Source organism: Symsagittifera roscoffensis, chromosome 9 (assembly GCF_963678635.1).
Source record: "Symsagittifera roscoffensis chromosome 9, txSymRosc1.1, whole genome shotgun sequence".
In the NCBI taxonomy this organism is placed as follows: Eukaryota; Metazoa; Xenacoelomorpha; order Acoela; family Convolutidae; genus Symsagittifera; species Symsagittifera roscoffensis.
The window spans coordinates 43,734,179-43,748,854 of NC_087070.1; the positions used below are offsets into that span (position 1 = coordinate 43,734,179).

Here is a 14,676-nt window from a genome sequence, read left to right on the forward strand (position 1 = left end):
TATACAATTTATTCACACTAACCGATTATCGGTCGTAAGACTTGAGTACTAGCACAATATGATGTTATCAGTCAATTTAAAAGATAGTGTACTCACTACCCAATCAAGCACAGTCTATTTTGATTTAAAACAAAAAACAAAAAAAATTATATAATGACAGAATATGAATACCTCTATATAAAAAAACGTATGTGTATTGTACTTTTAGTCGGTCGCAATGTAATAGTCGAACTAGTTTTTTTAAAGAAAAAGCTTTCCCTGCTTGGTGCTGCACCAAACAGACAAAACTTTCAAGGCACTTATTTTCTCAAGTAGGCGTCTATTGCACCCACCGAGTACTGTTTTACCTATCTGCCTTTGGACTGCCCGAGCTAGACCTACTACAATCCTCAGGGCAGTCACTTTTCACAAAAACGTATTGGGTTTCAATCCACACCAATGAATTACGCTCTTTTTAGTTTAGACTTAGTGCCGCGAATATCCGAGTTCGGACCTGTTTTGTTTTGGTCTGGTTTTTATTGAAATGCAAGTTACCAGTGCAGTCACTGATTCCTAGCCTGTCTGCTAATAACCTAATACTTCTCACTGTAGTCTATCTTCCGTCTACCTAAGTCCTTTAATAAAATAATAACCCTCCGGATTGGCAAAGTAGGACCCTTCCGGACTAGAAAACTTTAGACCCCTCCGGATTAGGACCCCTCTGATTTAGTAAATATAAGACCCCTCCGGATTCGGACCCCTCCGAATTAGCAAATATAAGACCCCTCCGGATTGGGAGCCCTCTGGTCTGTAATAGTAGCTTTTCGGAGATTTCCTTCTTTCAACCTATACCCTTCCGGATACGTTCTCCGATGCGATTTTGCTTTTTCAATTAACTAGGAAGGGTATGTACTGCTTTCCTAGACCCTTCCGGATTGAAGTTAAGCCTCTTATTTGACAATTCACGCTAACGGTGAAGGGTCTTATCGCTCGCCTAACTTCGGCTCGATTAAGGTTTTTCTGTGCCTTTAGCCTTCCCTTTTCGTCTAGAACAGCCTAAAGTTACTTTATTCAACCGCTATTACCTTTTGGTAGGGGTGTAAGGGCTTTTCTAAAAAAAAATTATAAAACGTGAAGGGTCTACCCTCCAAATTGGTGAATTTGTTAAAAACAATCTCAAAAAATTTTCACGCTTACTTTTTCAAGAAACTTTGACCCTATCAGTAAGCTCAGCTAATTTCTGATCTATTGATATCAAGATCAACTCGATATGCCCAATAGTTCCAAAGTTATTAACCAAAACGTCTTTTTTCTAACGTCAAAAAGTTTGTCTCTTGTAGGTTCCGCCTAACTTTTTCCGCAATTTTGTTCTTTTCGACCTAAAAATTATTGATCCGAGCTCAAAAGGCCTATACTCTTCTAGTTCAACGCAAAAGACCCGATCTAAAACGCTTTAGTTGAAAAAATTTGCGAAAAGCTATGCTACCTGTACCCCTCCGGATTGCTGAATCCACCAAATCAAACACGTTAAGTTCGATTTCTCTGCAACCCGGGAAGCTTTCGGGTAGCGGGTTTTAAAACTCGTAGATTCACTAGTGGACGTTGTCCGAACAACTATTTTTACTGTTCTAACTCAAAAATTTCAAAAAATTTTCTGATTTCATAATGTTTTGTACCAAATTCGGTTTTCGGTACCAAAATAGTTCCAACCACTTCCGAACTAAATTAACCGGTTCTATCTATTATGGTAGTGCAGTTACGATGTAACACACTACTTTAGCGCTTTTTTCCGTTTCAAAAAATATCGATATCTCAAAAATCGCGACTTGTGGGGGGATCAAAATATCGCTATTTTGACCCTAAAAAACCGGTCTGCTTTCTGTGTTTTTCACTGAAAAACGGTATAAGAGTAATAATATAGGCTATATAAGTAATAATATTACTAATACTATACCCCTCCGGGTTTGTTTAATATCCGAATTAAGTTGCTTAACTCGGATATTCGCAGTTCGGTGAAGGGTCACTACAGTGCAGCACTGTCGAGCCCCCCACAGATTACTATCTTACTTTTTGTACCAAAAGGGATACAAAACTTGCTAACGATACCCAACAGTCGATTGTTGTTGTCCTTGAGCCCCTTCTTGTTGCTCCTTGTACTGCTTGCCGGATCAGTCTTCTCTCAAGACCCTTCCGAATTGAGCGCAAATCAGCTGACCCTTCCGGATTGTGCGCAATTTATCATTAACGTTGCTTATATGCTCAAATAACCCCATAGTACAAGCCTCACAAACGGGCTACAAAAATGATCGTAACAATCCTGACTGATATAAATGCCTGTAACAACAATATATCTATCAACAACAAACGGGAGGGTCGGATCACATCTTGTCTGGGGGGATGATTTCTACTGATTTTTTACTTTTTTTTTTACTGTTTTTGGTTTTTTCGGTTATTTTTTATGTTTTTTGTTTTTCTTAGGTACTATACTACTTTTTGTTTAGTTTTATTTATCTCTTTAAGTGTTTTTGGTCACAAACCTCTCAGGGAACGAGGGAATGGCCGATCCCCCCACCCTTCCTGATTTGTGAATTTTCGGTCTAAACTAGGTTAAAAAGCTATTCACGGTAATCCGGAAGGCTTCCGCGTTCCGAACTGACCTTCCGCCCCGGCGGTTTAGGCCTATTAAGCGCGTTAATGTGAGCATCCGCTCGGCGCGGAGTGCTCGTTAACGGTTCTGCCGGTCATGATGTTAAAAAAGAATAACACCCAGGAGCGCCATAAAAACATATATGTAACATTCGCCCGGAAGATACATATCGACGGAAAATAAAACTAAGTCCTAAGACGACTGGCTAACGTCTAAACAGAGCTTTACATGCTTTTCACCGTCTCTACCAAGCCAGTATTTTCGGTGGTCTTTCTAACATCGGGTCGACAAAAAACGTTACTGCTTTCGGCTTCGGGCAAAACACTCAAATTAACTAGATTACATGCAAAAATAGTGAGCTCATGGCTGGGTCTCAGTATCCCCAGACCACGAGGTCACTCCCAAAATCAGGGCTACTACTACTTATTGAATTATTATTGTTTTTGTTCAGTAGATCAAAATCATCATCTCCATCGAAGATGGATCAACCCTTTCCCCCAACTCCTAGCTTCTCATCCTAGCAAAATGAATTCAGATGTTAATTAAATTCAAATCAGAACATGACAGGGAAGCTAAAAGTTTATATAAGTCAATAAAAGTTTCAGTCCCGAGATCCCTCCGGATTCCTGAATCCGGGTAAATAAGGCCCTTATTCTCTTTCCGGAAGGCTGGTTTTCCACCCTTCACCGTTGTTCGCAACGGCCTTGCAACTATTGTAGCGACACAATAGTTGCAACTCGGAACGGTCTCTGCTATTCCTGCAATCTGCTGTTGTTTCTCAATCACGATTTCCGTTGTTATCGTCAGCGCAACTAATGTTGTTGTGTTTTTCTTCGACTTTCTGCCCAAAATGGCCGTTTCTGACGTTTCTCAGAAATATGACGTCATAATTCGAATATTTTTAGAATATTCTAGCCCTCACCGTTTGGCCGATCGTTCCAATAACGCTCTTATTCCTTCAAAATCGCCAATCCGGAAGGTTCACTGCTAAAAATTCGAATATGCTGAATCTGCATTTTGATCCATTCTGGTCGAATGTCACAAAAATTTTGATTCTGCCATGCGTTTTGGACGCCTTTCTGGTCACATGTCACAGGTCTTACTGTAAAACAGTATGACTATACTATCAATTTAGTGTAAGGGTCCGATCCATCTAATCTGGAAACCAAAATCACTGTCTGTTCTTTTTTCTGGTTTTTCTTTTTATCTTTTTAACCTTTTTGTTTTTCGTTTCGCTTTATCTCTTTACTCGTTTTTTGTTTCTCTAGTGGACCCCATACTCGGTTAGCTAAGTCTCGTATCCAAAAATGTACCGAGAAAACTTTCACAATTTGCCTAAAAAGCGAACACGGTACGACCAGAAGGTGGGCACGTTCCAGTTTAACCGTTCCACTGGTACTCTAGAATGTGCTTTTAGCACGGAGCTGCGTCAAGTGGGTTCAATCCTGTAGTCATGATGTCGTAAATTACAACATAAAACACTATATAACAGTCTTCCGCTTGCGTCACATATGACTTTAAGGGGAATCTCGGAGTTAATTCGGTTCGCATAAGACATGCGACTGCAAAAGTTTGTTACAGCTAAAAGACGTCTTTCAAATAAAACCCCCTCCTCATCACACACTCTCTAGAAAAAAGAACGTCCCATGGCTAGGTCTCTAAATACCGAGAACACGGTGTGAAACTGATGTATAACATTCGTTTCTATAAGACAAGTGACCTTTGATCCATTTCAGATGGATCAACCTAAAACCCGTCTTTTCTCAACATGGTTGTGTAAAATACACTCAAGAAATGAACTTTAGTTTTCACATAGTGACGCGACTCCAGAATTAGGTAAAAAAATTGTAATTAAAGCAACTCCAGAAATAACTAGTTTTAACTCAAGTAGTTTTGTTCTCTGGACCATTGGGACGCTTCACTCGTCAATCTGCCCAATCAAGGTTCTCCTCACTCCAGTAGTAAAACTCTCGCAATAATTCTCGGCGTTCTCTACAGGAACCAGGCAGCTCTACTCGAATCGATTGGAATTCTTAGACAAATTGCGAATTTGTTTCCAGATTGATTTTCTGCCCACTTTCCTGCAAATATACTTCGTGTGTTGTGATTACAATGACTTTTTATTTCAGTTGCTGCGATAAACTTGAGCGGGAAATGGTCAATTCGAAATTTTCAAAAATTTCCATTTCCCTCAAAATCAAGATAAAACTTCAGAATATGACCGACTTGCACATTCAATTATCTTTTTAGTCTGAAATTTCGAACATAAAATTTTCATAAATCACTGTATTGATGCAAAAGTTTTTATGCAGATATTGAATTTCTTTTTTTTTCTGAATTCAAGGTGTGTGAGAAAATTGGATATAAACGTACAATTTTCCCCCTAGATGACCAACCGTATAATGTCCCACCTAGCCACGTTTTAATTTTGAAAATTCATTCTGATTACAGAATGCATTTAGAACCACAAGAATAATTGGTTTTCATGAATGTATTTTCAGTAATTTTTTCCGGATAAATTTTAATTTTTAAAAATCTAGGTACCATCAGGGAGATGGAATCATTGGATGCAGTTTTTTTTTATTCCATCTGATGCTAAATCTTAACGTTATTCGATATAACATGCTGTGTTTTACTTTTTCAAATTAAAGTTACGTACTAAAAATCCATATTTTCTTCCCAAACTTAATCAATGTGCCAGTCGGTCAAATTTGGAAGTTTGACCTTGAGAAAAATAAGAACGCTTAATTTTGGAGTGAAATTTGATTTTTCAAAAATTCGAATGGAGCCTGTCATGCACGATTTTCTCGCGATAACTGAAAACCGAAAAAGAGAAATCAGAACGATCGAGAAACAATTGCGGGAAAGTTGCCAGATAAAGCAGTAGGAAATTGCCATTCGCAATTTCCGTCACAATGAAACTAGAGTAGAGCTGTCCTATCTGAAACAGAAGGAAGCGTATTCCCGAGAACTGGACTATTATTGCTCGACTGGATTATTATTCAAACTGAACTAGAGTGAACCTTCGATGGAAAGGTGGACAGCTTGAGTGTCCCAATGGTTCACGAGGAACCATACTCTAGAGTTCAAACTTGTCCCTGTTGTTGAAACTGATAAACATTAAACTCATTTAGTTACATTATTTTATTCTCGAGTTGATTACCGACTTAATTACTCCCAGTTCTTGAGCGTGCTACGATGTGAGTACTCAATTTAAATTTCTAGAGTGTGTTTTATGATTGTTATGTTGAGGTAAGGCGAGTTTTAGGTTGATCCATCTGAAATGGATCAAAGTTTCACTGTCTAGTAAAAAGTAACTTAACGGATTGTTCCGACCCGGTTTTTAACGGCGTTCATGTATTTTGGGTATCTATAGACCTAAGTATGGGGACGTTCTTATTTCTAGAGTGGGGGGATATTTTGGTAGTAGCCTTTAAGCTGTAACGGGTCGTAGTCTCATGTCACAAGCGAACCGAATTGGCTCCGACTGATTTGAGGTAGAAAAACACAAGAGATAGTGTCCCTGACTCTTGAGCCAATGGTTATAGGGCCTATTTTTCTTAAGCCTCATGTGTGACTACAGTAGACGAATGTTACACAAGTTGGGGGATATTGTACGGTTGATCCGAAAGTTAGATGCTTACACTCTTCAACCGTGTTTCAATTCAAGTTTTTGAACTGTTGCGGTTTTTTAATAGGCTTTTTTCTAGGTAGCTTACTATCTAAAGCGTGTGTGATGCTCCGAGTTGATATATATTGAAACTAATTTGCAAGTTCGTCAATTTAATAAGATTTATCCCCTTGTTTGAAGTCGCATTGAATGCTATCTGGTATTTACTTTAGGAGTGTATGTTAACCACTTGGGATAAGCTAGGCGTATGTCGCGTAGTTTAAATTCTTGCTCAGCAAAAGTGGTGCTCAATTTTAGTACCTGTCACTGCCCAGTGTTTTATCCGATTTATTAGCGACTGGCTTTAAGAATAAAGCAAATGCATATGGCTTAATTGGCAAGCATTATAATCTCAGTCTAAAGGTTGATGGTTCGAATCATGGAGGAGGCTTTTTCGAAGCAACTTAACTTGGTCTTTCTTTCTTACAATTTTAAAGCTAACTCCTGTTATTTTTTCTCTGTTCGAAAAATGCAGCTTGTTTTTTAGTGAAAGGTTTTTTCCAGATAGTGTATAGAGGTGTACTGGAATCCGGAACTCCGGCAAATTTAAGTTAAATTCCGGAGTCCAGTAAAAAATACTGGAAAATTCTGGCGGAATTCTTTAAGCTATTCTACTATCTCCGACCAAAAGACTAACTTTCTAACACTTGACTTTTTGATCCAGAAGTGGGATGTTATCATAAAGCAAAACCAATTTTCCGATATGCATTGTGCAGTTACTCATCAGAATCATAAATGAATTCCGAAATCAGGTTCCGGAATTCCACGAAAATCAATTCTGGTTAGATCTCTAATTTAAAAAAAACTAAATTACAGAAGGGGCCCTTCCGTTTTGTTACAGTAAGTGCACAAGCTGGATAGGGCCATACCAGCGTTATAAAAAGGCATATATATCAGCAATAAAGTTATAAATCAGCATTAAATGCATCGTCGTAATGTTTATTTATCTAAGCCGTCCTTCCTCTACAATAGCGCTTATGGAGTTGTCGATCAATTGAACTTTGCGTAGCGATCTGCACCCCCTTATACAAAGTATAGAGCTCCTCAGGAGCGCGAAGCTTATTTTAGTTCTTATGTAGTTTATAGATTCTAGATAGCTTTCTTGTCTTTTTTCACTTAGTTTTTCGGCTAATCGCTGCATCGTCCGCGTGGCTGTTGGAGCAGCGCCACCGGTGCATCCGAAAATTAGCGGGCAGAAGCTACTCTGCTCTACGTTTAAAATTCTTTGCTGATATTTGGAGTTCTTCAGCGTTTCGTGGTATTTGTATGCGTCTTTATGTTGTTTTCGCAATGTTTTGGCATGGGGGTTGAAAATTTTCACATCAAAGAAAGCGCGGCTGAATCGTGAACCCCCGAGTCCGTTTGCCTTAATGTCAAGTCGTGCCTCATCTTCAGTTGTAGTTGAATTGTTGACAAAGCTTTCGCCTTGCAACGGCTGAAGTTTCGGCTCAATCTCGACTTCATGGCAAACCTCGTTCATGAGGTTGGCGAATGTGTCTCTAATTTCATTGTGTCTTACGTGTGTGTAATCACCCTTTGCACTGTGAAGCGCATGTGTCAAGTTAAAATTAGCACCAAATGCACATGTGAGTGGGGTTTTGGTCGGTTCCCATCCGTATCTTAAGTAAATACCATCTCTGAATTCTGATTTATTCAGGTTGAAGTTGTATCTGTTCAGTGGTAAAGCATTGAGCCAGTTAGAGGTTCCCTTTTCAGAGGCCAGGTCAAGTGCGTATTTATCTGTTTCATTTAAGGAGTTAAGAGGTTTGTTTTTTTTTTCGATTTGTTCTATCAGTTTTCAATTTTTTGATTTTCGTACAGATTTTTTCTTGCTGTGGTACTGCTGTAACAGGATCTTGAGATTCCAGTACTAGTGATGTTTCCTTAGACCATTCTAGATAGCTTTCATGATCGGATGGCAGCTTGATGTTAAGTCCGCCCATTTTAAGGGGTAATGAAGATATCTCACGGAACTGGGGGTTTAAAGTGTCTTTACCGACTAGGTTAGGTAATAGTTGTTCTTTGGTAATATTTTCACATATTTCTAAGTTTTTCATAGTGTTAGGCGTTGTCCTGGCAAGAAATGAAAGCTTTTCTTGAACTCCTTTAGTATAGCAGGCATAAACGTTTTAGGGGGGAGGTTTTAGCGATTTTCGTTAGTTTTTTCAAAATTTTGATTTGCTCATTCTGTTGAAACTCGAGGAACTTTTTACATTCAGATTCTGTTCCTATAACTGAACCAAGCACTCGGGCTCCTGCCTTTATCGTGATTCCTGTATTTGCGAAGATTTTCGGAGCTTCACCGAGTTTTTCATCCTTGACAATTAGATGTCTCTTATAGTAATCCTCCATTTGCCGTTACTTGCCTGTGTTTTCGAAAGGCAGTCTCGACTCTTTTATAGATAGTTTTGCTCAGTGGCTGTTAGGGCATGCGGGACGTGGAAAAGAGCATCTTTGTATTTTTTAGCGGCAAGCTCGGTTTTTTATCGGTAATTTGAGTTTGATATCGAAGATTGGAGATGAAGATTCAATGAATCAGTCTTCCTAGATAATTCAAAAATTGTCAGAGTACGAGTTTGTAATAATCGAGTACTGTGCTACAGTCGAGGAGGGTAGATTTTAATTGACAATTCTCTGGATGCATTAAAATCGACTTGATTTATTCATAAATTTTTGGCGATGTATTTGTATAGCGTTGGTACGGCCCTGTCCAACCTGTGCACGTACCGTCGCATGACGGAAGGGCCCATTTTAATTGACATCCTTTTTTAAAAAGAAAAATTATGAAAGTCTATGGTATTGGTTTTATTTTATTGAGACGCTTTGAAAAATTTTATGGCTTTTTGCAAAAAAAATAACTTTTTCGCAAAAATTTTTCTTATGATTTTCAAAAAAGGTTATCCACAGAAAGACCGCCTACATTATTGTGTGCGAGTACACTCTGCTGGTCTCTTTTTGCTTTACACCTTGGTCTACAGCCTTCCAAATATGTGGGGGATTATTTAACCAATATTTTTAATTTATTTGTTTTCTCAAAAACTAACCTACCAAATCTGAAGTTTTATTTTCAATGAATAGAAACGACTTGACAAGCTTCCTTTCATTAGCGTCTAGGCCCAACCTCTTTTGAAACAAAAAGTTATGTCCTTCGGATTAGCAAATTTTTGCTTTTTTGACCGTTTTTTCAATCTTTTTTTTTCTCGAAATCTTACCTCCTAAACCTGAGGTTGTTCGTTCAATTGAGTTAGCAGGTAGGTGGAAGCTTTCCTGCAGTAGCCTTTCTACAAAAAAAAACCTTTTTCTCGGAAAAGACAATTTTTTGAGTTTTTTTTATTTTTTTGAATTTTACCGGAAAATACCCTGCCATATCTGGGTTCAATCTGCAAAACTGGTTGTAGCAAGCGCCTTTGAATACGCAAGTGCACCTAAATTATTTTGACCTGAAATTTTTGGCAATCGGAAAGTCAGAAATTTGATTTTTTACCGTTTTTTGAAGTTTTTGACTTAACTCGAGAACTATCCTCTGATCGAAAAATGCAGCTTCTTTTTTGTGAAAGATTTTTTTCCAGATAGTGTTTAGAATTGTACTGGAATCTGGAACTCCGCCAAGTCTTAGTTAATTCCGGAGTCCAGTAAAAAATACTGGAAAATTCTGGCGGAATTCTTTAAGCTATCTACTAACTCAGACCAAAAGACTAATAACTTTCAAACACTCGACTTTTGATCCAGAAGTGGAATGTTAGCATATAGCTAAACCAATTTTCCGATATGCATTGTGCAGTTACTCATCAGCTTTTTAAATGAATCTCGAAATTAGTTTCTGGAAGTCCACCAAAATCAATTCCGGTTAGATCTCTATTAGTAATATTCCCTTTGCCGTTTACTTGCTTGTGTTTTCGAAAGGCAGTCTCGATTCTATTATAGATAGTTTTACTCAGTGACTGTTAGGATATACGGGACGTGGAACAGAGCATCTTGTTTTTTTTTGCGGCCAGCTAGATTTTTTTTTCGGTAGTTTGAGTTTGGTATTGAAGAAATTTGGAGTTGAAGATTATATGAATCGGTCTTCCTAGATAGTTCAAAATTTCCCAGAGTACGAGTTTGTAATTTTAAATGAACAATCAGAATGTTCTTTTTTGGTGTTTTTGTAAATTTGTAAGTTTGCAGCTATTTTTTGTTCTGGTTGATTGTCTTGGGCAAGCTCGCCTTTGAAATGCATTGCCCACGCAGACCGAATTATATACATTTTAGAGAATTTCGGGAGCCTTGTTATATTCTTTTTTTTGCTACAGTCTGCTAAAAGATTGTCGGCCTTGTTTCCGCTTCGTAAGTTTTTTTCAGTTACTAATTTGAGTTTGAAATGTCTGGTTAGGCTTGTTTGCCTAAAATTTCTGTTTGATAAAAACAGGTGTTATGAAAGTCTATGGGATTAGTTTTTTCTAATTTTATTGAGACGCTCTGAAAAGTTTCATGACTTTTCAGATATGAGAGGGTATGTTCCGGTAAAAATGACAAACTTTTTTTAAAAAATGCTCAAAAAATTGACTTTTCCGAGGAAGATAATTTTTTTTGAAAAAAAAATTTGGGAGTGGTCGCTAATGCAGGAGAGCTTCGCCCTACCCATTATCTCAATTGAACAAACGACCTCAGATTTCGAAGGCTGTAGACTAAGGTGTAAAGCACAGAGAGACCAGCGGAGTAAACTGGCACACAATATTGTAGGCGACAACTTTTTTTGAACATCGATAGAAAAAAATTTGAGCAAAAAAAAGTTTTTCTCAATTTTTTTTCTATCGATGTTCAAAAAAGGTTGTCGCCTACATTATTGTGTGCCAATTTATTCCGCTGGTCTCTCTGTGCTTTACAACTTAGTCTACAGCCGTCGAAATCTGAGGTCGTTTGTTCAATTGAGATAACGGGTAGGGCGAAGCTCTCCTGCATTAGCGACCACTCCCAAATTTTTTTTTCGAAAAAAATTATCTTCCTCGGAAAAGTCAATTTTTTGAGCATTTTTTTAAAAAGTTTGTCATTTTTACCGGAACATACCCTCTCATATCTGAAATCTGGGTTCAATCCGAAGAAATGGTTTTAGCAAGCGCCTTTGAATACGCATTTGCGCTGAAATTTTTTGACCTAAAATTATGGACCTCGGAAAAGTCAAAACTTTGATTTTTCAACCGTTTTTTGATTTTTTTCATTTTTCTGGAAAACTACCCTGCCAAATCTGGGTTGATTCCATCGAAATTTTAAGTTGTGTGAATCTCTTCTGCATAAGTGACTACGCCATTTTTTAAAATCCAATTTTGGTGCTCGGAAATATCAACATTACATTCTTTTTTTGTTACAGTCTGCTGAAAGATTGTCGGCCTTGGTTCAGCTTCGTAAGTTTTGTTGATTTACTAATTTGAATTTGAAATGTCTGGTTAGGCTTGTTTGCCTAAAATTTCTGTTTGATAAAAACAGGTATTATGAAAGTCTATGGGATTGTTTTTTTTTAAATTTTACTGAGACGCTTTGAAAATTTTTTTTTCTAATTGAGCAATCATAATGTTCATTTTTTCGTGTTTTTTCTGTAAATGTGGTAAATTTACAGCTATTTTTTGTTCTGCTTGATTGTCTTGGGCAAGCTCGCCTTTAAAATGCATTGCCCACGCAGACCGAATTCTGTTGTGTATATATACATTTTAGAAAATTTCGGGAGCCTTGTTACATTCTTTTTTGCTACAGTATGCGAAAAGATTGTTCGCCTTGTTTACGCTTCGTAACTTTTGTTCAGTTACTAATTTGAGTTGGAAATGTTTGGCTAGGCTTGTTTGCCTAGAATTTCTCTTTGATAAAAACAGGTGTTTTGAAAGTCTATGGGATTAGGGTTTTCTAATTTTATTGAGACGCTTTGAAAAGTTTCATAAGTTTTTATGCATAAAAATTTTTTTTTCTCAAATTTTTTCTATCGATGTTCAAAAAAATTTGTCGCCTACATTATCGTGTGCCAGTTTACTCCGCTGGTCTCTCGGTGCTTTACACCTTAGTCTACAGCCTTCGAAATCTGAGGTCGTTTGTTCAATTGAGATAACGGGTAGGGCGAACCTCACCTGCATTAGCGTCCACTCCCAATTTTTTTTTCTCAAAAAAAATTATCTTCCTCGGAAAAGTCAATTTTTTGAGCGTTTTTTAAAAAGTTTGTCAATTTTACCGGAACATACACTCTCATATCTGAGGTCTGGGTTCATTCCGAAGAAATGGTTGCAGCAAGCGCCTTTGAATACGCAATTGCGCAATTTTTAACCGTTTTTTGATTTTTTCATTTTTCTGGAAAGCTACTCTGCCAAACCTGGGTTGATTCCATCGAAATTTTAGGTTGTGTGAATCTCTTTTGCATAAGTGACCTCGCGGTTTTTTTTAAAATCCAATTTTGGTTCTCGGAAATGTCAACTTTCTGATTTGTTGACCGTTTTCTGGACTTTTCTCGATAACTGTCCTGCCAAATCTGATATCATAGGTTTAATCGACACAATAACTTGTTGAAAGTTCATGTATATAATGTACTACGCCAAGTTTTTTAGAAAAAAATATTGTCTCCAACTAGTGAATGCTTTGGAACTTTGACCGCTTTTTGGAAGTTTTTGACTACTTTTTGAAACTTACCGTACCAATTCTCAGTTTAAGTGTTCAATGTGTTCAATTGCGCATTCGATTTTAGGAATGATCTCTACTACCGGCCAAGACCTGCTTCTGCTAAAAAATTACGGGTTTCGGAAAGTCACGTTTTGAAATTTGACCGTATTTTAGATACTTTATTAAAAATTACACTAAGAAGAAATTTAACCAAATGAAGCAGTTGCGCGATTTTTTCCTGCAAAAGCGGTAAATCCTTTGTAAGAGAAAGGTTTTGTCTTTGCGAAATCTCAAATTCCAAGTCTTTTGAAAAATGTCAAAGACGTACCCCCAGCTTTAACTGGGCCCTTAGGTTTCCTTCATCGATCTATAGGAAAATTTTGTTTCACCTATTTTTTTAGACTTATGCTTTCATCATTGTGTTGTATCGCAAGTGGTGCGACGCTCCGCTTCGCCTCTGTGTGAACTATGCTTGACATGTTTTTCACTTGTTTTTAAAAATTTTTTTTCATGTTTTCTGCGCTTCAAAGCAAGCTCGTAGGTTTTTACCAGGCTCGAGCTATATCAAATATAGATTACGAAAAGTTAGTTCAAAATATTTTTGCTAGTCAGACTCACTGCTTAGAGTTCTTATCATTGGAGATTCAAATTGTCGTTGTTTTTATTGGGTTCAGAGAATTGTGAGCATCATTGACTCTATAATAACTTTAAGAGAAAAAACTGATGTTTCGATCGTCTGGAAAAGTTCATACATTACCCACAAGTATGTGTTCTTGAATTTGACTTATCCCAAAATATGCGTCTGCCATTCATTTTTGCGATTGAGCTGTTGCCAAGATAAAATGGGAAAGGTCGAAAGGGCTAAGATAAAATTTAACCAAAGGCATTGTGGCTATTTGTTGTTCTGACAACTGAAAAAGGGGAGGAATTTCGTCTTTGGGTGTTTTAGTTTTTAGTTTGACGTTGTTCAGACTCTTATATAGATCGTGTTTTTTTTCCGTTTTTTTTTGCTCAGAAAGTGTCTTAACATTAATTTGTTCAGGCTCAAATTTACTTTATTAAAACTGTTCCACATTGATCAATTTTCCATAAATTGGTTTACTTTTATCAATAAAGTGCCATTAATAAGTCAGCTCTACAAATTCAAGCAGCTTCAAGGTCATATATTTTTTGTTTGAAATTCGGAAGTTGAAATTTTTCAAAAAACAAGTCAGTTTTGTTTTCTGTTTACTTTCATTAATTGCCTTTTTTTCCTACTGTCTGTTGCTTTTGTTTTGATCAGGCCTCAGTTTGTCCCAGGGTTTCTCGAAAAATGTCATTATTGACACTAGCCTCAGATCTGAAGAAATGTATCCGTCTCATCTCCTTTTATAAAAAACTTTTGCTTGCGTTGAATTATTATTTTTTGTCTTGGTCAAACAGTGATCCGACCCAGTAGGGATCGGATTGCAACGGCAAAAAAGCTCCAATCAGTTTTTGCTACGCGGAAGTATACGTGTTATCATGTGATACTGCGTCGAATCACAGTAAATCGGTGGAAAAAATACTAAAAGTAAGGTGGTTAAGGATGGCTTTATTATGTCTTTAAAAGCCTAACTAGTTACATGGTTCCGGTATGAGTCAACTGGTTGCAAAAAGCGTTAAATTATACCAAAAAGCGTCAAATGATACCAAATAGCGTCATTACGAAAGCTAATCCGATCAATTTAGGACGCTTTTCTCATGGTTTTTGGTCAACATACTGGGTTGTTAATAACACGATCCA

General features: G+C 37.3%; 2 protein-coding genes across 7 annotated transcripts in view; both read right to left on the reverse strand.

Moving 5' to 3' along the window:
* LOC134854905 (potassium voltage-gated channel subfamily C member 4-like) overlaps positions 1 to 14,676 on the reverse strand; it is a 529,156-nt gene that overhangs the window by 453,175 nt on the left and 61,305 nt on the right. The window lies entirely within an intron of this gene.
* Positions 1 to 14,676, reverse strand: part of LOC134854907 (mpv17-like protein) — a 518,847-nt gene that overhangs the window by 92,736 nt on the left and 411,435 nt on the right. For 2 of the 3 annotated variants that reach the window (XM_063871301.1, XM_063871299.1), the window contains exon 1: positions 6,408 to 6,417. The exons of the other annotated variant lie outside the window; for it this stretch is intronic. The gene's annotated coding sequence lies outside the window, so the exon portion shown is untranslated. Of the gene's footprint in view, positions 1 to 6,407; positions 6,418 to 14,676 lie in introns of those variants that run through there. 3 annotated transcript variants of the gene reach the window in all.